This window comes from Vicugna pacos, chromosome 5, assembly GCF_048564905.1.
Source record: "Vicugna pacos chromosome 5, VicPac4, whole genome shotgun sequence".
Lineage (NCBI taxonomy): Eukaryota > Metazoa > Chordata > Mammalia > Artiodactyla > Camelidae > Vicugna > Vicugna pacos.
This window is the reverse complement of record NC_132991.1, coordinates 81,145,815-81,173,197: the sequence shown is the minus strand read 5'-3', so window position 1 is coordinate 81,173,197 and position 27,383 is coordinate 81,145,815.

Below are 27,383 nucleotides of genomic sequence, written 5' to 3'. Positions count from 1 at the left end.
ACTAGGTACCTCCCAATTTACACAATCTATTTTATTTAAGCCTCACTTTAATAATGAGCAAACTGTAGGCAAATGATGTTGACTTGAATTAAGTTATATACTGACTAATTCCATAGATTTGGTCTGAACAAAGGTGTCCTGATTCTATTTTAAGATCCGACTTGATGACCACAAAGGACCTTTCCAGCTCAAAAGTCTACTCCTGCCACCGTTGCAGTTTTATTTCTATTTCTCATCTACTCAGAACCGACTCTAATTTAGCCAAAGTTGATTTCTCACTGATTCCCAACCATTCTCTCCTTTGCTTATGGACAGAGTCTCCTTTTCCTCCTAACACCCTTTGGATTTCCATGTAATTGAGCAAGAGGACCTTCTTTTTCATCCTTTACTATTGGTAGGTATCTACCTTTATTCATGGGATCTAAGATATGTCATATCAACTCAGGTAGCATGTGTGTAAATTAATCATAAATTAATCATTACATATCAAAATAACCTAGGTGTTTTATATCAAGCAATATGCTCAAATTCCCACTGTATGCAAACATAACAAAGGTCCAAGAGTCTAGAGGAGGGGTAAACTGTTAACAGGGAGAGTGCTCAGGTAAATCTGACAAGAACAAGGACACTCCAGAGTTTGAAACATTGTAGGATTTACACCTGTCTCCACCTCTGGCATCAGAAATCAGAACATCGAGAATATAAACATTTTGTGCCATGCCAGATGGCTGGGCCATCGAAAAGGGGATTTCTCTATTGATCCTAGACACATAGTCTGAGACCTAACCATTCTTTTGACAAATAATGACAAGAAGTAGGCCAAGAATCTCAAATTAGCCAGGAAGAGCTCAGTTTCATTGCATCTTATCTCTGATTTTAGTGAAACTTAACACTTGAAAACTTGCAAATTCCTAAGGGTACAGTGGGAAGATGAAGAACAGACAGAAGGGAAGAGTTCTATTGTGTTTCCTTGAATGGCCGCTACTTACCCTTAGTGGAACTGTTTTGAAAGCCCACTTGTCACAAATGCATCACTTAAGTGAATCCACATAGGTTGAGAAGGAAACTGGGAACCAAAGATGGTGCTAAGAGTTCCAAGTTTCCTCCTCTTGCACTAGACTTAGCCGAGACCCTTCTGGAACCAGAAGCCTAAAAATCTCTGCTATTTTGTCAAGATCCATCTTAAACACCAGCTGCTCCATGCAGTGTGTCTTGACTACTGAACCTTAAATGGCTCTGATCATTCTTGTCATTCCTTTCCTTCACCACCACCTCTTCCCCTGACATATTATGTCTATCTTTGTCTTCAGTCCTAAAGCTCTATTGCTACTTTTATGCCTGAGTATTCAGGGACATAGTGAAGTCCAGATCCTTTGTCCCAAGAGCTCCGCAAGACACTGGCTTCCTCTGACTTGAATGCCATACATGCTCTGCCATGATCTTTTAAGATGCACGACCACCCATAAAATCGAAATCTCCTTGAGACTCGCCCAGGAGCTCTTTGGATATTTTCCACTCTTGAACCTGCGGACTACTCATATGAATTCAGAGTTAGTCTCACCACAGTTTCCTTCTTACTCTTGAATGCAGAATGGGATTTGAAATTGCCAACTCAACCCTGTTTCTCTGGGGTGACGTTAACAATTTGAAGCTAGAACCACACCAGGGCTTCAAGGCATGCGTGGAACTCAGTTGCCTTGTCCTTTAAATGCAGCTAGTACTGTTCTGCCCATCAATGCCTAGGAGGCTGGTAGAGAGTCTCTTTTCTCTACAGTTGCACATCTGGCTGAGCTCTGTCCCTACCAGCCAGACTATGCAGGGGCCCGAGGTGTGAACTTTCTGGCACCCACATAGACCAGTTAAAGTGACTCACATACGTAACTCTCCCTATAAAAACAGCCTCTTGCCTTGTGGACAAAACCTCCAAAAACTTCAGTCACTCACCAAGGTCAAAATACTATGTGCCTGTCTTAAAGACTCTCATCTGGGTTATAGTACTGAAGTGCCAACTATAGAACTATAAAAACTCACCTGGGCTGATATAAACCTCTAATCACCAACGTCAAAACACTGCCTGCACACTAAGTCTATGGCCAAAGCCACACATCATGCCCCCTCAAAGCCTTGCCACAAGTATAGTTTGCGTCCCTTCAATTTCATTCTTTGACTTTAATTTCTTAGTGCCACTTACTACTGAAAAAAATATTGGAGGATTTTTAAATTATTACCTGAAAACTTCAGCATCACTTCTGTCTGCCACTTAGTAGCAGAATACCCTTGTAGGACAGTGCAATCCAAAGCAAATGTTCTAGGAAGGGAGGCAGGCTTCTGGGAAGAAGGGCAGAAGCAAGTCAATTATTCTTCCCAAATTTACTAATCAGTAAGCCCCCACATTCACTGATGGGGAGTGAGTTATAGGGTAGAGAGAAGCCAAGAGATATACTTAGTCACGGAAAAAACCATCAGGAGTGGGGCAAACCATTCCTCCCTTCCCAGTGTCCTACACGGCACCAGTGGCACCTGGCAAAAATTTTCTCAGTTAACGGATGCTCTATAGACATGCAGTTATTGGCATGAAACTGAATTAGAATGAAACCTAGATGTTTTTTCCTTTTCTGTTTTCCTGTCACCCTAACAGAAAACCTTTACAAATGTGAAAGAAGCAAACCCTCCTGAAATGTACATTAATCCCTAAATCCCCCCAGTACGCCATCAAGGCATGAGATATTTTATTGACTGTAAGAGGTTTAATTAGAGAGTTCTTTACAATTAAGTTCACAGCCATTTCTCGCTTTGGCTCCAGACATGTGTCTGACCAGCTGTTTTAACTGGTTTTCCCCATGTGGACTAGTAGGAAATACCAAAAGAGGCTTTCGCCCTGGAAACATCACTGCACTGATTTTCCAGGTGGCTGTCCCAAGGCTTAGCCAAGGCCAGGCTTCCCTTATATCTGCTTAACTGCAAAATGTTAAACTGAAAAGGATAACACAAACCGTCTAGGATAATGCTCTCATTTTTGCTCAGTTTAAAAAATGGAAGCCTAAAGAAAACCGGTGAAATTTTCAGGCCCCTCAGCATTGGCAATGGCAAAACCCAGGCTAGAACGCAGGTCATGTGACCCTTTGAAGAGGAATCTCTCTGCTCTGATGTCTTCTTCATGGCCCTCAGACCAACGGCCACCATTTTGATTGCTCTGCTCTCATGGCTGCAATGTCATACACTAAGAAAAATGGGAACGTGAGCTAAAACCACTATGATTCCACCAAAATTGCTTTGCATATTTCTGTTAGGGCCCGGGATGGGGAGGTGCAGACATCCTTCATCTAAAGCTGTTTGACCTCTATGTGATTGAAAGCAACATCTGGTCTCCAGGCTTCCAGCGGTGTTTCTCCTATCGAGAGGTAGCCAATTGCAGACAGATGTGACATTTCCTCAACACGTTGTGTTGACATCACTGGCATACACCTTATTTGAACAACGAGCAGCCAAGCTTCTCAACACCTTTAAATCCAAAGCAATTCCAGCCCAAGATGGCGGAAGAGCTATTTTCTGCCTAGAATTTTCCACAGAGCGATGCAGAATGAGTCCAGATCCCAAGAGGACCACCTCCTCTCGTATTTTTTTCTGCTCCATATCCTGTCATTTAAGCCCCAGATCATTCCCTTTCAAACAATAAATGTGAATCACAGAACACAGAGCTATAGTCATGAACAGGTATATGGTCTACAAAAAATAATGGATACATCTTAAATTTCAGCCACCCGAAAAGCCCCCAGATGAAACACTCTCTTTTACAGCTGTCATGTTGTGATGTAATTCCTACTCTAAGCCCCCAGCCTCTTCCCAGTTCTTTCTCTCCTACCTACCTTTCTCCACCCTTGCTACTCTATACTTGATAAGGTTGGCAGGCAAATACCATTACCTCCAATTGCTCAAAGAGAAACCTTTGCGGAAGAGGCATCTCTCAAAGTCTTGGAGGCATCATGCAAGGAAGGCTCTAGAGAGAAACGGAATGTGGCTGGCCAGAAGTCACTTCAGTAGTTTGTGGCAAAACTAAGATTACAGCTGGGGACCTGATTCTGATTTCTGCGGTTATTCCAAGAGACCAAAGAGAAAAGTCACACAAACACTCAAGAGTTACTAAGGTACCATGACAATGCTGTTATTATTATTATTATCTATATTGTCAGTGTTATTAATAACAGCAGCTAGAATTATCTTCTCGATGGTCTTTTCTCAGAAAAGTTACTTTGTGACTTACATGACATCAAAGGCATTGCTTCAGTTTTCCTCTAGATTGTTTCTCCATCTTAACTTTCCTCATTTCCCACTTTACCTATAAATGGTATCTATTGGAAGATTGCTATATGCTAGGCACTATTTAAAGTGAATTAACTCATTTGATCCTCATACTAGGTGGAAATTGGTAACATCCTTATTTATAGATGAGGAAAGTCAAGTACAGCTAGTTTGAAATAGAGACAGAATTTAAACCCAGACGAGTACTGGAGCCCATGCTAGGAATCCCCGTGCTGTGCTCCCTCAAGACACACACTGAAAACTCTCAAACCTACATGGTCAGGCTCAGTAGCTGTTTAACCGAAAATTTTCGCTAAATAAGGAAGTCATTAAAAGGAGAAATACATACCTACATTTATCCCATGAACTTATTTTAACTTAAAACAGCATTTTTCTAGCAACTCACTTTTTTTCAACCTTTCAGAACCATTCAACTTTGTTTTCCAAAAACCAAGTCATTTTTTTTTTCCGATGGGGGCTCATGATTCACTGGTCCACATACTTACAATGATAAGTATTTTTAACATGCATAAACAGGTTTTTTTTTTTAAGGAATACAGCTGGCACTTGGAAAACAGAAATAAACATTGAGCCTTCAGCAGACCACAGGTATCATTGAAAATGTTTGCAAGAAGGAATGGAAAACATTAGTTAGCCCAGTAAGTTGAGTAAATGGGGCTTAGTTAATGCACTTTCTGCCATATCTAATGCCAATATGCTGTTATGCTATTAGACGCTCTCATGTGGCAGAGCTAAGTGGCACACAATATCAAAATTCTGCTATTTTTAAATGGAAATTAATAAAACAAGGGCTCACATAAGTACCCTAACTATTGGTTTAGATAGAAAGTGTTACAGTAATTCAGCAAAGAGGTAGCTCAAACAAAGAACCTAAGAGGCTAAGGAACTGTCTAATTCTAGGAAAAAGAGAAGAGAGGAGACAAAAGCTATTCTGAGCTTTTGTGTTGGGAGAATGAAACACAGAATGAGGTTGAGAACATCTGAAGGTAGGATGGGACTGTCAGACTATGTAATGTTATTAATTTGAAGTTAGCAGAACGTCTACAAGTACATATCAGGGCATTGGCGTTGAGTGTTGAATCTTGGGACCAAAGTCAAGCTTGGGGAACCTAGTGAGGCTATGAATCTGGGTAAGCTCTCCAAGGAAAAGAGAGGGGGAAAGTGAGGACAGATTTTTGAAACAACAGCAGAATCATTACCAAGCGTCAGCAAGTATGAACTAGGAGTCCTGGAGGACGGCAGTAGAGGGGTGGTCCACCACGTCCCCACCTTGGCGCTGGCACCCCTTCAAGAACCTAAAGTACTAAATGAAGCCACTTTCTTTTAACAGTTCTAATGCCAAGTGAGTCTAGTGATGTCCTTGTTTCTTCTTCTCTGGAGTCTTCCTTGCATGATGTCGCCAAGACTTTGAGGAAAGTCTATTCAACCGAAGGGATCAGTTGCAGGTATTCGGGTTTTGGGAAGAGAATGTAAAACGAAACAAAACAAAACACAACCCAACAACAACAACAACAACAACAACAACAACTGCTTAGTCATTCAAGAAGCCCAATTACCTTTGAACTTCAGAGGGACAGAATTATTAAAAGGTTCATGGGTGAGGATTAATCCAGTTTGCCTGACAGTGAAGGAAAGAAGGCAAGACAAATTGATATAGATGGGATTAAAAAGAGACTCGTTGTGGAAGGGTATAGCTCGGTGGTAGAGTAGGCGCTTAGCATGTGCAAGGTCCTGGGTTCAATCCCAGAACTGCCATTAAAATAAATAAATCAAATTAGGAAGGAAGGAAGGAAGGAAGGAAGGAAGGAAGGAAGGAAGGAAGGAAGGGAGGGAGGGAGGGAGGGAGGGAGGGAGGGAGGGAGGAAGGAAGGAAGGAAGGGAGGAAGGAAGGGAGGAAGAGAGAGATAAAGGCTGACTCATGCCTGACAAGTGGGATAGGTGCCCTACAGTGCTGCAATTGAACACAGCAGACTTGGCCTCCACATGCTGATGAATGATGGGTGTGTTGAGGCATTGTCAGTGAAACCTTCTAGCTAACCCAGCAAGCTGGTCCATCCCTCTCTAAGAAAGGGATGTGTTGATAGTTTGAGGACCACCGCCACCGTCCTGCAGCAGTGTTCTCCTTACCTATCGGAGAAGAAAGCAATCTCACTTCCCTGCAGTTACACTCCACTGTCAAAGGTCCAATCTTCCCCAGTGCCCAGTATTCCTGGTGTTACTGTGTTTCACTCACATGCTCACACATACATACCCACACTCCTAGCTGGGTCTTTCAGGTACACTGTATGCCTAAAACACCTCTCCCAACCTCCCCATCCCAGCTCTAGAGCAGATTTGTTCCCTGCACCTCAGTCCCCAGGGTGAATTCCGTTCTTATCTGGGAATGAGAGATTTTTCTTTCAGGCAAAAGACCCCTTCTCAGTTTTGCTATTTCCAGCTGTCTGTGTTTCTGGCTAGAGAAAAACAGATCTAATTCCTTACTGGTTATGTTGAACCTTTCCCACTAAAATATCATTGTGGTTTAGCTGCATGCATCAGAACTTTGAATAGATTTAAAAAAAAAAGCAACAAAACAAATTAATATTTAATGGTAGACTCATACACTATATTTTTTTTAACAGATATTTTCCCAGCAAGCTGGTCAACTCCTATTTACAACAGCCCTTTTCATTCTTACTTTGCACTTTTCAATTTTTGCACTTCTACTAAGTGAGAAGCCTAACAGAGAATTTCAGCACTGGAGGAAAGAAATGACCCATGTTCCCCAGAGGGTGGAGTTTGCGGAGGACTCATTGACCAGCCATAAATTCACTGACAGTCAGTGTCCCTATGATACCTGCTCAGGGTCACACATATTGGTACCACAATTAAATCAGACATCATACTTGCAGATTATAAATCTTACTGCCATTTGTTCTCATATGTTCTATTTTTCTTGCTAGATAGTAACTTAAAGAAAAATGTCAACCCTTATTTCAAAGGAACATGATTCACTCTACTCATTTAGAAAAATTAGAAAGTGATTTTAAAAAATTAAAACCATCCATAGTCTGACGCCTCCTGACGTAATTGTCATCAACATCTCATTATATTTACTTGTCTTTTTTTTCCTGTTTCATATATTTGGCCATTTTTGCACAAACTTGTGACATTGCTATGTTTCAATTATATATCTGAATTATTTGATGTATATTTTATTGGAAACACTTCCTATCCTAATAAAAATTATTTGGGTGGCTGCATGGTATTCCCAGTATGATGAATTGCCATCATTTGTTTAACTCTTCCCTATTGAAAGACACTCAAGTTATTTCTATTCCTTATGTCACATAGATCACTGCAATCATCAGCTTGAGGATAAATGTTCACTCACCTCACTGGCTGCTTGATCTCAGACAAGTCACTTGAACTATCTGTTTCTTCATCTATAAAATGGGAATAATACTAACCCTTCACTCCTAGGGTGGCTTGGAGGATTAAGTTCATACTTGCAAAGTTCTTAGACTAGGGTTTGGAACCTAGTAAGTAAAATAAAAGTTTTGATGAAGAAATAAGTAAATTTTCAGCTCTTATTATTAGCACAGGCCAACCAAACACCAACTCAGCGAGCTCCCCTGTGCTGGGGTTTATGAAGAAGAAAAGAGGAATTTCTACAAGACACTATAAGAAGCTCTTGTCATCCTTTTTGCTTTTTGTGAAGCATTTGGTGATCCTACACAGAGCACACAGCAGGTGATATTTCTGCAACAAACACATGACCATGACTTGATCTCTTTAGAATGAAATGTTCTTTCTACAAATCAATCGCTAAATAAGTGGATGATCAGTGTCTATAATGAGATGATGAAATTGTACCTGTTAGATCCTTGTAGAAAAATTCTTGTCTGTTCTCAAAACATACCTTTTTTCACTGAAGATTTTATAAACTTTTACTATTGCATTGCATATAAGTTTAAAATTTATGTTATGTATCTTTGTTGACAGAACATGCAGTTTAAATGTGGGTAAGAAAAACCATCTAGAATCTAATTAGGTGTTAACACAAATATCATTTTTGTGACTATCTTTTCAGTGTGTATTCAGACAGATTTTCCATTTGTGCCTAACCAATATAGCTTCTGTTCAATACTACACATATTATTTTGTAACCAGCATTTTTACTTAACATGATACAAGTATCATGCCATATTGCTAAATTCACAGCTATGTTATTTTGTGGAAATCCATTTAGAGTATACCATAACTGGCTTAAATAAACCCCTGTTACTGCACAGTTAAAACGTCTCACAGCTGTAAACAAGATGATAATAAACACCTTGAGATAAGTATCTTTATATACTTGTCCAATTCTCTCCCTTAGGATAAATTCCTTAAAACACAATGGCTCATCCAATCATCTGTATATTCCAAGATTTTTGCCAAACTGCCACCCAGAGTATCAACTCCCATCGGCAGAGTATGAGAGTGTCTGTTTTCCTACATCTTTGTCAACGCTGTTTTATTCTTGTTATTTTCACAGCGTGATAACTAAAATGTAGTATTTCATCAAATATATTCACATTTTTTGATTACTAATAAAGTTTAAGCTTTTAAAAGATATTTTTAAAAAGGTACATATATTGTAGACAGCATTGGAGTAAGGGGCTGAAAACTAAATATACTTACAATGTAGTCCTTAAAGTTATTTGGGTTGTCAACCACTCTGGATTTGATGAAAACCACTGGCTGGGGCACAGACACTAACAAGTTGCGTATAATTCCTAAGTCTCCAACAGTTTATCTATGGGCTTAATGATGTCCACAGAGGTGGCTGCCTTAAATTAATGTGAAGTGAGAAATCACAAATGTATCATGCTTCACTGGAATGTATCCAGTCCGTTTTCTGTTTTCTAGTAGCAGCGCACAGAACTAGAACTAATTCTACCAGCAACTCTTCTGGCCATGCTATATTTAAACAAAGTCTCAACATGAGAAAGATAAGCAAACTGGAAAGCTCCAGCTTCGGTAATGGATGATTTGGGTAGATGAGCCATTTTTCTTCAAGGCATTTGAGGCTGTGAGGTACAAGAGGGGAGCCCAGGACAGCCGCAAAGGAGTGCTGAGGTTGCGTCATTAATCCTCAGATAAGTCACATACAGCTCCAAGAGCTATTTGGCCTTACGGATTGTACAAAGCTTACGGGGGCAAAATGAGTACTGGTGATCTCCTCTGAGAAAATCTGCTGTAAAATAGCCAATCTCTCTATGAAATACATTAGGGGATAATTATTAACTTTTCTTTCAGATTTTTCATTTGACAATGGGTTTTATTATAGTCTCTTCTAAACAGTACCTAAGAGCATTTAAAAATAATTCCATTTTCAAAAATGTGATTTACCACCCACTTATTGTGTAAAATGTCTTGTTCTCCTGAGAGTAAAGATGTTCTATGCCAATAAACTATTTTAATACATCATCTGTGGCTCCTTGGGAGACCACAATGCTTGATAGATAGCAGGAGTAATCCACTGTGTTATTACAGAGGCTGCACTCAGAAAGATAATCAATAGATCGGTGTCAGCCTGAGGAGGAGAAGGGGACCGTCCCTAGTGGATTTTGTCTTGACTTTGACTTGATAGTATTGGTATTCCATGTTTCTGCCAGTGATCTGCATGATGGAATAGTTAGTACAACATTAAGCTTTTCAAGTGACACAAATCTAGAGTGGCTGGCATTTTGCATTGGAAGATTAAATGCCCCTGTGGACTTGAAGAGTGTTCAGAAATAAAGAGAACTGAACGTGAAAAGGATGAATGAAGGAGAGTGTCTCTGGAGAGAAACAACGTGGGCAGCCGCCTGAACAAACACAAAGGAGAGAGTACCTACCTGTCTTTAAAAACCACAGCCACCAAAAGGTGACATAAGAATCAGATTTGAAGATATGACGACCTTGGTCCAACAGCGGTGCTTCAATTTTAAAAAGAAACCATTCATTTATTAATTCAATAATATTTATCAGGCACCCACTCTGAGCCAGCCCCTGTGATGCTGAGATACGTGAATATAAGCACCATTATGCTGTCTTTCCAACAGATCATTTTTGATAATGGGATATGTTTTACTAGGGGCTAAAATCCAGTAAGTTTTTTCTCAGTTTTGGAGGAAGCATGGAGAGTCTGAAAGACTACAGAGGGGGAGGCACCAAACAAACAGGGTTAAGAGGTAAGGCTTCAACTGAAAAGATAAAGTAAGTGGAGGGTTTCAGCCTTAAGAGTGATCTAATGCAGGTAACCAGCTGTTTTCCATTTATTTAGAGTGGAAATTATTTTAAATGGGTCTAAACACTGCACAACAGTGCAAGTAAAGACAATGCCTGGGAGAGTCAACGCTAAGACAGGATTTGAATGGGAATCTCCATTGTAAAACTCTGAAAATTCAATAAGCCCTTTTGGCTAGGGCCCCTGTTACATGAAGGAGATGGTTCCAGGCCTCCCGTATCTCTTCTAACTGAGTCTGTCTATAAGGACTCTACTTCCTGAATGCTTTTCAGATGGGAAATTAGCCCATCACGTGGACAAGAGTAAACATTTTTTTGGACTTGTTCAATTCTTAGGCATTTATCTCCTTATTGAATTACGGTTTATCTCAGCCACAGTCTACATGGCCTTAAAAATTCTAATTGCTATGTGGGAAGGAAGATCCTAAATTGGAGTAGTACAACCATTACATTTTAGAGTTTGTGGCTACTTCTCATTGTACAGACACAGCTCCATTCTGTGGAGATGCTCTTCTTTCCCTGTTTTAGCCTTTATTTCCAGTAAGTGTTTTCTAATTGAAAAGGTAATCTGTATTTACTAAGGGTTCGGAAAATTTATTTAGAGAATTTAGAAAACTCAGGTAAGTAAAAATAATAAAAATGTGAACAGTGGGTATCTTTGAGCAATAGGGTTTGGGGCAAGTTTTATTTCATCTGGCTGTGATTTCAGCATTTGTGCTTTCCCTCAGTGACACTTTTACATGAAGGACATTCCCATGGGCTTACTCAGATTTGGACAATCGAACCGTACCATGCAAAAAATAGCTTTTGGTTTATTCACAATTTCCATAATAACTGCATCCATTTCTCAAATTTGAGGCAGGGAAACAATGTGAAATAGTGGGTGGAAACATGGCATAATGGTTATGAGTCCAGGTTAGACTTGCATTCAAATCTACCCTGTCCCACAGGTGCAACCTTGACCCAGATAGTCAAACTCTACGTATGTTTCTTCATCATCAGAATAGCTAATAAGATTGCCTGTCTCATGAACTTATTGTGAAAATTAAATGAGTATTTATAAAACACGCCCAATACAATGTCTGCCACACAGAAAGGGCTAAGTAAATAGGTTTTTTTCTATTATTATTATACTCCAAGTGAGAGCCATTGCTCTGTGTGTAGCCTCCTTTTTTGGATGCTAAATATAGTGATCATCTGTATATATTAATAAATATTATTCTAAAATATAACTTTTAAATGTCTGCATAATATTCCATTATTTGCACTTACTACAAGTTCTTTAACAATTCCCTTTATAGGATATTTCAGTTGTTTATAACTTTCCAGTTGTAATAAATAGTGATAGAGAATTAGAGGATCATGGAGCTGGCAAAAGTTCAAAGCTCTTAAGCCATGTTGCTGAACTGCTCCAGAAAGTCCGGATCCTCTTACAGCCCCACCAGCAGGGTCTAGAAGTCATGCGTTGGTTTTGGGGTCACGCTTTTCACTCCCCAAAGCCCTGTTTCCCTTCACTTAAACCTCAGGATGATAATGAAAAATTCAGTTATCCCTCTGCTTATTAGCATCCACCTGGCTGGAATTTCAAACTCAAGCTTCACAAAACTGAGATTAAACTCCTTCTGACTTGCCGTCTCTCAGTGCCAACAACCCCTCTGGCAGCACAGGCTTACAATTCACCCGGTCATTTACTCTTGTCATTCTCCTACCTTTTGTACCAAACAAAATGCAAAATCCTGTGACTTCTCCTCCAGAATATCTTTTGGTCCTGCTTTTCCTTCCATACCCTCTGCCATTAACCTAAGGGATGGCGTCTGTTGTCTCTGGCCAGTACCATTTCAATTAAGGACCCAGCAAATCTCTTTATATCCCATCTCCCCCTTTGGCAGCTTCTTCCACCTCGCAGCAATACTGATATCTGATCGTGCCGGTCTGTGCTAAAAACCCTCCAGAGGGTCCACACTTACCGTGGAATAAAACCCAGACCTCTCAGTTTGGCACTCAGCATCAATTAGAGTCTGGCCATATTCTGCCTTCCTAGGGCTCTGTTCCTTCTGCTCCTTTAGGAAAACCTTGCCCCCACCACGCTCAAATATATCCAGTATCCACCTCCATATATTTGTCTATATGGCTTCCTTTACCTGAAAGATCTCTTGAATTTCCTTTCTATCTGTTTTTCAGGATTCAGCTCAACATCATTTTCTCCATGAGCCCCTGCCTAGCTCCTAGCCCAAAACATCCCTCTTTCCTCTAAATTCTCATATTCCCTCATTTGTTTGGGGAGTTGTGTTAGGCAGAATAATACTCCCCACAGAAAGACATCCACTTACTAATCCCCAGAACCTGGGAATATGTTATGTTATATGGCAGGGAGGAATTAAGGTTGCAGATGAAATTTTGGGTTGCTAATCAACTGACCTTAAAATAAGGAGATTATCCTGGATTGCCTGGTGGACCTAGTGTAATCAGAAGAGTCCTTAAATGTAGAAGAAGGAAGAAAAGTCAGTGTCAGAGAAATGCAATGTGAGAAAAACCTGATCAGTCATTGCTGGCTTTGAAGCCAAGACGGGACCACTAGCTAAGGACTGCAAGCAGCCTCTGGAAACTGGAAAAGACAAGAAAACAGATTCTGCCCTTGAGCCTCCAAAAAGGAACACACCTTTGTGGACACCTTGATTTTAGCTCAATGAGACCCATTTTGGACTTCTGACCTTCAGAAATACAAAACAATAAATTTGTAGGGGATTAAGAGGTACAAACTACTATGTGTAAAATAAGTAAGATACAAGGATATACTATTCACCATGGGGAATATAGCCAATATTTAATAATAGCTATAAATGCAGTATACCTTTTAAAAATTGTGAATCACTATATTGTATATCTACAACTTATTTATTATTATAAACTATATCTCAATTAAAAAAAGGTAAATTTGTGTTTTCTAACACATTGTGTAGTAACTTGTTAAAGCATCAATAAGAAATTAATACAGGGGGAATCATGTGTGGTAGAAAGAGTATATTTGAGGTAAATATATCTGGATTTGTATCCCAGAGCTGCCACTAACTCACCATGTGATGCTGGACATGTTTTTGGTTCAAGTTTTGATTTTAATATCTTTGTACCTCAGTTTTCTTATCTATAAAATATCAGGAAAGATATTGACATTATTGGGTTGTTGTAAAGATTAAATTATCAGTTTTATGTGTTTAATGACCAAGATAATGTGACTGGCACATAGTAGCACTCACTCAATCTTTACCAATTAGTCCCTCAATTCCTTCATTGTGGCCTTTAACACATTCATTCTTTAGTTATTGCTTTTTAGGAACTTTCTTTATCTTTGCTAATATATTGAGAGTAGTTAATATGGATTTTTTTCATACCAGGTTCTAAACACACAGCCAGCTGGAGGGAAGGAAGAAAAGAAATTTGAATAAATGTATCAATTTCCAGGTAATATTTTCTATTATATCATCCTAAAATATTCTGCCCATCTGAGTATAAAAGAAAAATGTTTTATTAAATTCTTCCCAAGAGAAGAGAAATAAAAGTAAATATGTTTTCTTGTACTATGTAATTAAATTTCAGCTTTTCATGAATGTTCTCCATCAATCAATGATATTTTAAAATTGTAAATAGCTTATGATAATCAAAACAAACAGCAAAAATAAGCCACAAATTGATACAAATAATTTTCTCTCTAAGGTGTTGATTGAACAAAATGGAACCTCATTGAGATCCAATTAAGAAGAACTCACCAGAAAGCCATAATGACCCAAGACATCTTGTGGGTTTACAAAAATAGCTCACAGAGTGAAAGAGATGTTGTTGTTTTTGCTTCCATGTTTGTTCAAAGTATTATTTTAGAACATTGTCTTAGAAACCAGTGTATATTAATATGAAAGTTTTACATCATGGTTAAAGGCCAAGAAGAAAGAAGGGAAAAATGAAAATAAAGAAGACTAACATTTGTTCTGCTCTGTCCCAAGCCATGCTGAGTGCTTTCACATGCATCTCATATAATTAAGGAAATCTGAAGTTTCAATTTGTGGAATCCAAGGTAATCCACTGGGTTGTGAGTGAAGGATGTAAGAGAGTGCTGACAACAAACTGGTCTCTCAATGCTGGAATACAGACCTAAGCCCTGAGTTAAGGGAATTCAGCTCTTGTTGAATTAATGCAGTACTTTTAGCCCAGCAGGATTTGTTTTTTTAATTTTGTTATTCTGGAATGAATCAAACTCAATTTCCTGACGTGTAAACTCCCAGTTTAATTTTCAAGGGAAAAAAAGCTTAACAATACAGTAGCTCCCCCTTTTGAAAAGGCAACAGACCAACCCTGATCAACCATAACACGTGGTGCACTTTGAAAGCGGCAGGTGGGACTCCTCTCTCACCACTGATGGCGCACATGCAAAGGGACAACTTGTCTACCACCATCACCAAGCATCCATTAGGCAGCTAATGGAATGAAGAATTATGCAAAAAGAATTCCACAGACACAGTTCCCTGTCCTCCTCACCTTCTTAACTCATGAAAAATTGGCTCCCTCTGACTACAGATTTTCAGAGGACTCTGCTGGTGCCTGGCACAAGCAGTTTGTTATTCTAAGAAAACAGTGTTCCATCGCAAATCGTAAGAATGGGCTTCCAAACCTTTGTTTGGGCGGCTCTGGGCTTTATTATTGTTGTGGTTGCTGTTGTTCTTAAGCATTCTGCCTGACCAAGAACCATCTTCTGAAGTGTGAATTTAATATAACTACCTACCAAGGTCACCTCTTATCTCTCATTTCATGTTTCATCTATATCTCAGAAAGAAATTTAATGCAATTACTAGAAATGGGCTTTCAAGAAGAAGAGTTATCAAGTATGTCCCCACAACTTTATAAAAGTGCCCAAATCCTTCTGGGCTAAAAGTGCCAAGATCCCAATATTATTCATTCAGCCCCAGTTGTTCAGTCCTAGCCACTGTGCCATATGGCATCTCATTAAGCACTCACAACACTCCTATCAAGTGATTACTATTATCACTTTTATGGATGAAGGCATTCAGACGGGGAGGCTAAGAAACATGCCCAGATACACGGGAATTAATAGCGGTCATGATTGGAACCCAGTTCTGATTTGTTTTTTCCTCTTTCACCATTAACGCTTCCTTACACCTCCACACACTCCTGTAACAAATTCAAAGCTACAACAAATTTCCTCACCTCCATTTCAACTTTTCTCTGTTATTCTTAAACATCTGTTTTATCTGCAAATAAAATGTGCTGATTGTGTGACTGAAACCCTACCTAACGCACTTAGAGCTGCTTTGAACAGGATGAGCCCAAGCTTATCTCCAAAACATTCATTGGGCAGATTGAAAACTTCAAAGCAGATAGACCCAGTAGTGTGAAAGTTATTAATCTGTCACATCCCCATATGGAGACATGTGCTAATGATTCCCTTTTCTCGTTCAAGTCACTCCAAAAAAGAACCTCAAGTAGAAGAATGCAAAAACCAACCAACTAATGGAAAAGTGATACATATATACAATTCCTTAGTGAGTTTACATTGGGTAGAGAAATTGCCAATTGTATCTGCACTGGGGAACAGCATGTCACACTGGCTAGGAATATTGTAGGCGTTGGAAATTCTGGCTCCTGCATTTATTAGCTGTGAGAGTTGGGTGAGTCATGTAGTCTCACAAGATCTCAGTTCCCTCCTCTCTAAAATGTTAATAATAATGGTAGTAATAAGAGTTGATAATAGTAAAACTCATATAGTCATTTGAGACATGAATGAAATATCATATATTATAAGGTTAGCACAATGAAGGAGAAATGGGAAGCAGTAAATAAAGTCACATAAAATATTATTTCAGAGTTTTATGTCTCCAGAATGTGACTAAAAGATACTAAACTTGGTCTCCTATCAACTGAATTATTTAATCAGCTGCACCATTTGTTTCCTGATTCCTCTAAGCCATTTTTAAAGCCTTCAAGTTATTCACAAAGAAACGCCACCAACCAAAAAATTATGATTAATACTAACCAGTGCCTGTGCTTCCAAGGAATATCAAGGGATAAAGGACCACAATAGTTACATAGTTTCCTAACGGTCAACTTCAACCGTTTTTATGGAAGGTGGGAAATGGAAAATTTGTATGAGTCTGTTTTTCCCCCTAAGGACAAAAAGAAAAAGGAATTTCCATAGAAATGATTTTTCTGGCATCTCCAGAATAATATGAGAAAATTGCACCTGAGATGTTTATATTGCAAGATAGGAAATGCTATGATAAATGGAAATTAAAAAGTGAGGATTTATTGGTTCTCACTGTGGAGTCCCCATTGCACAGTACTAGCCACTGTGACATATGGTGTTCCCGTGAGTCTCTCAGTAGTGTTCCCATTGCTTCAGGGCCACAAGAAATAAAGGAGAAATTCAAACACCGCAGGCCCCGCCTTTGCCACATCTACTTTAGTACCTGTGAGCAGGCATCGAGGAATAATGAAAAATGCTGAATTCAGGGCTTAGGGGATCATGATTTCCAGGCTCCTACTCAATAATCTCCCACCCTCAAAATAACATTCTCTTACCACTCCAGCATTAGAAAAGCTAGTTCAAGCAGCTTATTCACAGAGGCAGAGGGTGTGTAAGCCATGTATGCTGGACTCACATGGCTTCACCACAGCCCCCAAAAAGAAACATACCTACAGTCAAAGGAACTGAGTCCAAGAATGGTTTTCCATATTTCCTGTGGGAATCCAGAGGAAGTTTCTTTACAAAACTTATATTATTTTCTCTAAATCCAGGGAAATTTGGCATGTCATCTGATAGGGATTGAAGGTAAGCTACCTAACACCGTGTAAGTTAAAATGCTTTAATTTCCTGGAGGAATGAGTTTCATGTTAATGATTCTAGGAACCCCACTTTGCGGAGTTTCTCTGCTTCTTCTGACAGAGTCACTCACCAGACCACCAACGAGCAAATACTTCGATGATGCCACAGATCAACAGAACCACCATGCTCTGTGGGACTCCTACTGGGAAGTACATTGTGGAGTAAAAACACCTATCAACAGACCAGGAAGGAAAGACTGAACTTACCTTCATTTATAACACATCACATCGGCACAGAGGTTATTTCATTAACCAAAATTCCCTGTCTGTTCTTTTTAAGGTTCTCTAGACCCAGAGGGTCTGCTTTTTCATTCTTGAAGCTTTACCTAATAATTTCATATCCAAAGTGCTCTAGATGGTAAAGAATGCATTTTCATATGATCAATTTGGGAATGAATCACATTAGCAAAGTCTTTATTAATCCAGACTATTAAAAAAATCTATTTGGCCCTGAAGAACCATGCTTCCGGAAAGTAAACAATAGCTAAATTCAGTCATAAAGTTCCTACAACATTGTCATATCTTGCTTGCCAAAAAAATTACTATTTCTACATCATAATCCCAAAGTAAAGAGAGAAAGAATGAGAGACAGAGAGGAGAGAGAAAGAGAAAAAAGGAAAAAGAAGGAGGAGGAGAAGGAAGAAAAGGAAGGAAGGCTGGAAAGAAGGGGGTTTACATGCTTAAATGGTGAGCATGAGCGTGTATTCAAATCTCAGCTCAATCCAACAACTGTGTATACTGTGGTCACGCAATACGTATTTAACTAATGAATGAGTAAATGGATGAAAACCTTTAGATTGTTATCAGGATTATTATTATTAGTAGTAGTAGTAGTAATAATATTAATAATGAACACTTTTTTAGTGCATGCATTAGCCAGGCACTATTCCAAGCACTTCACGTGTGCATTAACTCATTTAATCTCACAGTAACTCTAGGATGTTGGGAACTATTTTCATCACCATTTACAAATAAGAAAACTGAGACACAAAGGTTTTAAGTAACTTGCCCAAGACTATATGACCAGTAAGTTGCAGAGACAGGATTTGGACCCAGGCAGCCTGGTACTAGGATCCACACTATAACCACTGTATTTTGTGAAAACTTAACTCCAATTGGCTTAAATGATAAAGAAAAGCATTGGAAGTGCAAAGGTAGAATAAGTTCCAACGTGGTATAATCAGTGACCAATATTTTTACTTCAAAAGGACCTAAATCATTTTGATTTACCTGTTCTGCCATATGCATTGTTGTTTTCGCCCTAAGACAGATTCCTTTGTGGATACAAGTTGTCCTTGTTTGCATTTGGAAAAGATATGAGAAAGAAAACTTGGCTCTCACCACTCATCACAATATAAACCCCCATTCTAGGCTAATTGGGGCAACTTAGGACACATACCCAACTCTAGACCAAAAACAGTCATGGAATAGTGACATAAACTGAGAGTCATCCGGGATGCAATGATATTTCAAGAGTTAATCAGAGTCCACAATAGTATTTTGGCTTAGAAATGGCTATAGGTGAAGCCTATAGAGAGACCAATTTTTATATTCTGCCTTCAGAATAATCATAAGCTGTAATGATTTCACCATAAACTTTATGAATTAGAACATCTCTAAGTTAACCTCCATTTCTGGTATTCTATGATCTTATATATTCATTCAATTTTTTATTAACATTTCTCAGAGGGAAAATGTTCCTAGGGAAATATTTTCATATAACAGAATTTTTCTAATAAAACACTATTAAGTCTGCATCAGTGGCCATCTTGGTGACTTAAAAGGGAAAACGTGATAGAATAAAGGGGAACCATAAGGTCCTGACTATGCTGCCTTTCACAGTCTTAGGAGGAGACACTTTTCATCATACCCTGGGATCTATCCATTTTTGTCCACATGATAAGTGCAAGAATGAACCTTAGGTAGACCTAATGTGTGGACCTGCTAAGAGACACTATACCTGAGACACTGATCTTTGATTCAGTCAGTTTTAGGACACTAAGAAAGGTTCCCAGGTTGTCTTTGTACCATGAGCTAGCACACAGGCAGGCGTAGTCTCCACGCCATCCGCAAAGCACATGAGAATAAAACTGCAGCTCAGTAATGGGACAGGGGCAGCTCTCACCAACAAGAGAACTCCAGCTCCCTGCAGATGGGGTCATCGGCAGCTGTATGTTCCTAGGGACACAGGGAGACCCAGGAAGCCTGCACCTGGGATCACACCTTATTGTCTCCTGCTATTGTAACAATCTTCAGTTTCCATACCCTTTGCCATTAAAGAAACATTATATGCTATCACTGTGTCCACTGGTCTCTCACCATCAATCACATCACTGTCCCATGGAGACACTCAAGCAGTTACACAGGAAATTGAACAAGAGTAGTCTGAGAGTCAGACACTTTCTTCAAAGTCTCTATGTATTGAACCTAGAAATGGCTGAAAGGCCACTTTTCTGAGGTGTCCTATACGGTTCTGCTGGCATCTGCAAGCACCCTGATATGACTGAAGAGATCCACTTATATTAAGCATCCAATGGGTTGATGAGACTCCGTCTGCTTTGGCAGTCAGAGTGACTGTCTGCTGAGTTGAGTTCTTTAGGATTTTGCTGCTCAAAAGAATGGTCCACAGACTAGCGGCATCCACTGAAATCTAGTATCTGGTGTCCTGCCCCAGACCCACTGATTTCTTAAGAATATGAATTTTAACAAGATCCTCAAGTGTTCCCTATATACATTAAAGTTTGGGTAGCTATTGCTGCTTTAAAGGATGGTCTTCTTTGGCTTAAAGAAAGGTACTCCCTTCCATTTCTTCATTAAATAGGAAATTCATGTTGAGTCAGTCAAATACCACTTGCAAATACCCACCCTTGGAGCCGTATCTTCAGAATCATGTAGTGGATAAGACAGACATACACAAATGATATACTCCCGTAAGTACATATGGTACACCTCTAAGATTCTAGATAGTCTCATCTTATCAACCACTTATAATTATTATGTGAATAACCAATTACCAGAATTAAGTCTAAAATGTTCTCTTTAAAGACTATGTGAAACACAAAGCAACCCAAGTAATTTAATGAAACAGAACTGTTCAGCCCAAAGTCAAGAGACCTGAGAAGGCATCATTGCCAACCCGCAACATGTCAGACTGGTCACAGGACAAGGGACTAACTCTGCATAGAAAACAAAAGACAAAGATAGTGTAAAAAGGAAGACGTGGCCAAGAGGCAGAGTCCAACTTCATTTAAGGAAGAAGTCCCTGATAATTAGAACCAACCATGGTATTAAATATGTGGCTCTGAAAATTACTATCAGAATTGCATTGAGAACAAAATCCATTCTTTGCCTCTGGCCTGGATGATACCAGGCCTCTGCACCTCCGCCCAGCCTCCTCCTTGTTCACTGCATCCTCCTGACAGGCTAGCTCTGCTCTCTCTCTGACACGTGTACCAAGTTCATTCCACCGAGGGTTTTCACACCTGCTGCCACCTCAGTGTGAAGGGTCATCTCCAGCCATTTCCCTGAGTGGCCTCCTCACTCCAGGCAGGTCCCTGCTCAAGTGTCCCTTCTTCCCAGAGGACCCTTCAATATAGAATAATCCCCCTCCTTCATCTCTCTATTAATCAGTCGTGCTGAGGTAACTCACAACCTCAAATTCTCAGTTCTTACAACAATTAAGGATTTTTCTTGCTCATGTGGTACATACGCTTCTGGTGGGCTGTGGCCCTGGTCCACAGGCTTGTCCATGTGACTGAGGAGAAGAACGAGAGTCTCCACTAAACCATGTGATCTTTCTAAACAGGTCCGCCCTGGACTAGGGAAATCTGAGTAAGAATGCTGGATTTTACCAATGTCAATGTCCTGGTTGTGTAAGATGTTACCACTGGTGGAAACTGGGTAAAAGGGCCATGGGATCACTCTGTATTATTTCTTACAATTGCATGTGAACCTACACCCACCTCAAAATTAAAAGTGTAATTAAAAAAAAAAAGTATCTGCCTCATCAGATGTGGCATGTATCACATCTCATCACATTCCATTGGCCAACACAAATCACATGGACAGACAGCAAAACCTACCTGCCCCCAAGGAGGCCCAGCAAACCACATGGCTGTGGATAAGGATGCATATTTTATGTAACAATCAGGATCCCACGTGGAAAATAGAAACCACATTAGGTTTTTTCAGAAGAGACAATTTAATATAGTGAATTGTGATGTTAAAAGAATTCTTGAAAACTAAAAAGACAGAATGAGAACACGGAGGTAACAAAAGTACTTGCTGCAGCAGCAGCATCACCCTTGGGTTGGGGAACAAAGCAAAGAAGTTGATTAGAATAAATTAGAGACTTGGGAGAGGAGAGGCTCAGAAAAGACAGGGCACTACCCACTGATGTGTGTACCCCATGCATTTGGAAAATGAGCTACAATCCTCATTTCTGTAATTGATCACAAGGTTATAGTTGGTATTTATTACTTCCTTCTTTGATTAGCCCTTCCCTGATTAGCCAGCACCTCAGGTGGTTGGGGTTCTTGACTTAGTAGGGTGACCCAAACCCTCATTCCTGAAGGGCCTGAGTCTCAGTGGTCCCACCTTTTTATTGACTGCTGTGATTTCCCTTGGACTTTTATTAGAGGGCATGAGAAGACTAAGAGATACCCCCCAAAATCCTTTGTATTCCAGTCTGTTGCTCACTGCCTCCATCACATAACAGCAACCCAACGTCCCTTGGTAATTGGGATCAAGTACCCCAGCCAACAGGATAGCCCATCCTTTGCCAAAATGGCCAGTCTCAACTTTCCATTCAGTGAAACCAATGCTATATCCCCTGTGGAAGCATATGTCCCTTGAGAACAAAAGCCATCAAAACTGCAGACCTCAGCACTCTGGGGATAGGAAGTAAAAATTCTGCAAGAAGTTTACCAAAAATAATGGAAGAACCATTCCAGTTTCTATCCTTGATTCTGGGACCCATATATTATGGCTTTGGGAGAAACAGCACCATAGACCCATCACTGATTTTGCCCTCTGAGAGTGAAGCCCAATGTGTTGTCTCCTACTTTTTATGGAAAAGTAAACTGAATCTTCAGTTGGTCATTATACTATTCTAGCAGGCCAGTTGTTTCTGAGTGGTAGAGTGTGTGATAAGGCTTTGATGGTAGAGCTAATATCCTCAATCTGCCTTCCTACCATAACGGACCTTACTTCACAGGTGACTGGGCTCATGTGACTGAGTACCTCTATTCTAATTATACCTCAGGCATCTGGAGAAATAACCACAAGAGGTTTCATTGACCTACTTGGCCCAATTGTGAGAAAAACATGAGCCAAAATTTCATTTTTCGCTTGAGAACACAAACCCTCAGTTGACTGACCTACCACAGAATTGTTTTGGGTCCCCCCAGGAGTTAGCATCAATTTAGAGACAGTATTGATTAATCCCCTATTTTATGAATATTTACCTTTCTCCAGTGTTTCCCTCCTCCCATCTCCTTTCCCAGAGTCACTCTGGTAAGTGGAGGAGTTAAATGAATGTTTAAAAAGAGTAATACAAACTTACCACTTTTCTTGTCTTCTTTATTTTTCTTCATAACACTCATCACTCCCTGAAATTACATCAAATATTAATCTGTTTATTTAGTTACCTTTTATCTTCTATCTTCCTGATTAACATATAAGCTCCAATGAGGACTGGATGTCTTATTTATTACTGTATCCCTGATACTTAGAAGTTTTTGATCCTTAATCAGCACTTAATAAATGCATGTTGAATGAACGAACATTTCTGGAAGACAGTTAGGCAATGTGTAACAAAAGCTTTAAAAAGTGTGTAAAGCCTACAGCCTAGAAATTTAACTTCTGGAAATTGATCCTTAAAAATACTTTGTTTTGGGTAAAATTTAGTTTTTAAAGAACTGCTTATTTATAGCATAAAATTTGAAAAAAGAAAATAACCTAAACATATCATTGGAAATTATTCATTCATTCAACACACACTTACGAGTGCCCACGAAGCACCAGAACAGGGCTAGGTGCAAGAGACACCGTTGTTAACAAGGCCAGTGTGATCTCTCAGGGAGCCCAGATGTCAAGAGACTATCCCACTTTTTAATTTTGTAATGCAGCAAATAACTGAATGTTAGCTTATAGATACTTCACTAATAATAGCAATAATAAAGAGGATACTTTACACTTGCATAGCACTTCTAACTTTCCAAAGTAATTCTCCAGCTATCATATTTCTTAAAATTAGGTCATATTAAACTGCACTTGAACTTCATTATTAGATATTTTCTGAGAAGAGAGTTGAGAGATTGTTGGCCTTTTTACATTAATTATGGATGTATAAGATGAATTAATCAAATTCTGCTGTATTTGCTATGAGGGTCAATTGTATGGGAAAAAAAAAAAAGCCACTCTCTGCAGGATCTGGAGTAGGATGCAGCAGACAGGATTATGCAAAAACAAAAGTTCTTTACATGGTTTCATTTTTAAATAAACCTAAACCCATTATCTTTATGGGGCATCATTTAGTAGTCTTCAAGAATACCACTATTTTGCAAAAATCAAGTCCACTGGCAGATTTAAAATCACGTCCATTAGTAGATTTACAGTGAAGCTGCAGGGCCCCTCACTTGCCTGGGCCCCACCCGAGGCACTGGAAGGGGACTCAGTATGGTATTCCGTGGCCACATGGTTCTTTAAAATTGACCAAAAAAATGTTTTTGTTTACCTCCATCAGCTTAGACTGGCATCTCACTCCATCAAATTTCCCCTCTTTTACATTCTTCGTTAGATTGTGTGTGAATGGTCGTAGGTAGGGGTACCTATAGGATACACAGGGCCCCAGGAAAATATTTTTGTGGGGCCTCTGTCTATATAAACTATTTTATTAAAAATATGTTATAAAGTCCGGGCCTATGTGAGATAGAGTCAGAACAGTTAGAACAAGGTCTGGTGAGAGCCAATACATAGATCTCCCTCCACAGCTCAAGCATGAAGGTTAACAGTGGGCCATCGGTCTCTCAGAGCTCCAAACTCGTCCTGTGCCAGGGGGGAGTGACGGTCACCCCAAATCAGTCTGTCAGTCCTATGCTGCTGACCCAATACCACAAGATGCCATGAAAGAAATGCCACACTGGTCAATGAATGTAAGCCACTCAGCAAGACCCTAAACCCAAGTCCCACAGAGCTTTGGGACATCTGGTCAATCCCATACATGAGCTGGACGGTCAGAGAGCATCCCAACGGTTGAAAGGAGGCCCAGGGTCCATACAGGCCCAGGGTCAGTGTTAAGGTGCCCCATCCAGAAGGTGCTGCCAGTCCCAGCCAATCCCAGAGAAACTGGACAATTTTGAGGAAGGCACTCCAAGGGCATGGCCTGCTGAGGCACAGCCACCAGTGTGGCAGCCTGGCTCACTGGGGTCTGAGGGTAATACCAGCCACAGCATTTTTAATATGTAATCAAAGAAATGTTGGGGGAGGGTATAGCTCCAGTGGTGAACACATGCTTAGCATACAGAAGGTCCTGGGTTCAATCCCCAGTGCCTCCTCTAAAAATAAATAAACCTAATTACTTCCCCCTGCCAAGATAAAATAATTTAATAATATATATATATATATATATATATATATATATATATATATATATAAAGAAATGTTGATTTACAAGATACATTTAGTTAGGGGTTGCTGAAATATATTTATTTGGTTTGCCATTATTTCCATGTATAATAAAATTATGGCTAAACATCCCAACGCAGAAATGGCTTCCAGGAACACTCCTATTCAAAGGTGGAGAGCCAGAGGTCGTGTAATGATATGACACTTGAGCCAAAAGAATGTAGGTAGTGGCAAGAAGTAGGTTTGAAAGTAGGCAACCAGAAGTTAATCTATAGAAAAATTTTTCAATCATAACAGCTTATGTATTAATATAAATATATTAATATGATACATATGAATATTGATAGAGAAATTTCCCCAAATTTAATCACCTTAATAATTCATGTAAAATTACCAATAAAAAGTACCAAAGAAGCTTCTTAACTATTAATATTAAATTTCTTAAAGAAGAGACTGAGTTACCTTTTTATTTTCTGTACAGAAAATGTCACAAACTCATTATTACGTAACAAGATGATCAAAGACTATGCAATCAAAAATGTAAGAAAAAGTATTACAGAGTTACGTTAGCAAGTCTATTAATACATCTATAATGATTCTGGATTTTGTGATTTTTATGGCAGTCAGCTTAAGAAGTTTGTAACACTGTGATTTCATTTCTCAATCTAAGTAAACGTTTACTTTCATTTCTGATTTTGTATTCTTTTTTTAAAGAAAGTCTTAAAAATGGTATAACCTTTCAGGCTCACAAAACCAAGTTCTATCCCTGTTTATGGGGCTACGTCTTACACACTTCAACATAACTGACTTGTCAATTGAAATTCGTCATTGGCTATGAAAACAGACATGGATTTATGAGTTCCTCTGGGGAGGAACTACAGTATTTTCTCCCCAAAAGGAGTCATTCACACTTAGACTCAAATAAACACATATATTCTTATCAAATGAGACTTTCATCGGATGTAAACCTGCATGCAAACATTCGCTAATCTCTTCAACCTGACTGTTAAAGAGACTGAATCCTATTGTGCCTTTTGAAGTTCCTGCTCCTGAAAATTCATTTAATTCCTAAGCAAGGTTTACATGAATTTCATCTTTGTTTTCCAACCAGCTCCTACTTTCATGAAATCCTCCTGGGAGGAGTTCCTCGAGTATTGAGGACTGTTTCGGCCAGCTGTTCAGGGCTGGGCTAAGGGCCAATGTGTGTAAATATGAGCGGGGTCACCAGGTCAGCAGATCCTGGCTGGGTTGGGCTCAGGCTGCATCCTCAGAGGGGCGGTTCTCCACCTCATAGCTGGGGAGACTGACTCGCACAGCCACATATGCTGTATACGACCCAACACACAGCACAGTGGAATTGGAGCACTTGAGTTTAGGGTGGTCACTTCCAATGCGGCAGATGGGAGAAAAGAGCAGGATACCAGTGGGAGATATTAGAAAGCTGGAACACTTTAGAGCTAAGTTACCTAATCTGGTTTTAAAGCAGTTTCCATGGGCTAAGGCAGGAGTAAGCCAAGGGGCATCCTGTTACAGTCAATATGAAAACAATGAGTTATGACCAGTCACTTACCCTAGATTCAGCTTCCATAATTAAACATGCTCTTATTCCCTGAATTTGTGTTGGCCAGGGCAATTAACATGAAATGTGCTAACAAAACAAAATCAAAGTCTCAGCGATTTAACAGAACGTAAATTTATTTCTAACCTATACAAAGTCCAGTATGGATGCCTGTGGGTCTGTCCTCCAAACGATGACTCAGGAACCCAGGTTGCTTCCATCTGTGGTTCTGCCTTCCTGATGCCCTGGTGGCATATACCTGGCAGGTGGGAGGGTTGAGAAGATGGAAGATCTCGCAGGACTTTCTGTAGGCCCCAGGAGTGGAGATGGAGTGTATCACTTCTGCCCACATTGCACAGACCAGAACTCAGTCAGGTGGACTCATTCAGCTGGAGGAGAGGCAGGGAAATACCACTCCACTGGGTGCAAAGAAATGAAAGGAAATGGGTTTGGTGCCACTGTCAACACAAACCAGCTAAATCTTGACTTTCTGTCAGTTCTCCATATGCCAGAAGACACATTTGCATGCTGATAAAATGTTAAACATCTCCACTTGTTGCCATTGAAAAAATAACTTGCTTTTGCTTGTTGCAAAATTCATTTATTTGAATTTATGCTTTAAATTAATATAGAATTTTAGAATCTGATTTGTATGATTCTTCTTGTGTTTAAATAAATTGATCGAATAATCCTTTTCTCTTACTTGGTTCAATGCTGATAAGTGCTACATGGATTA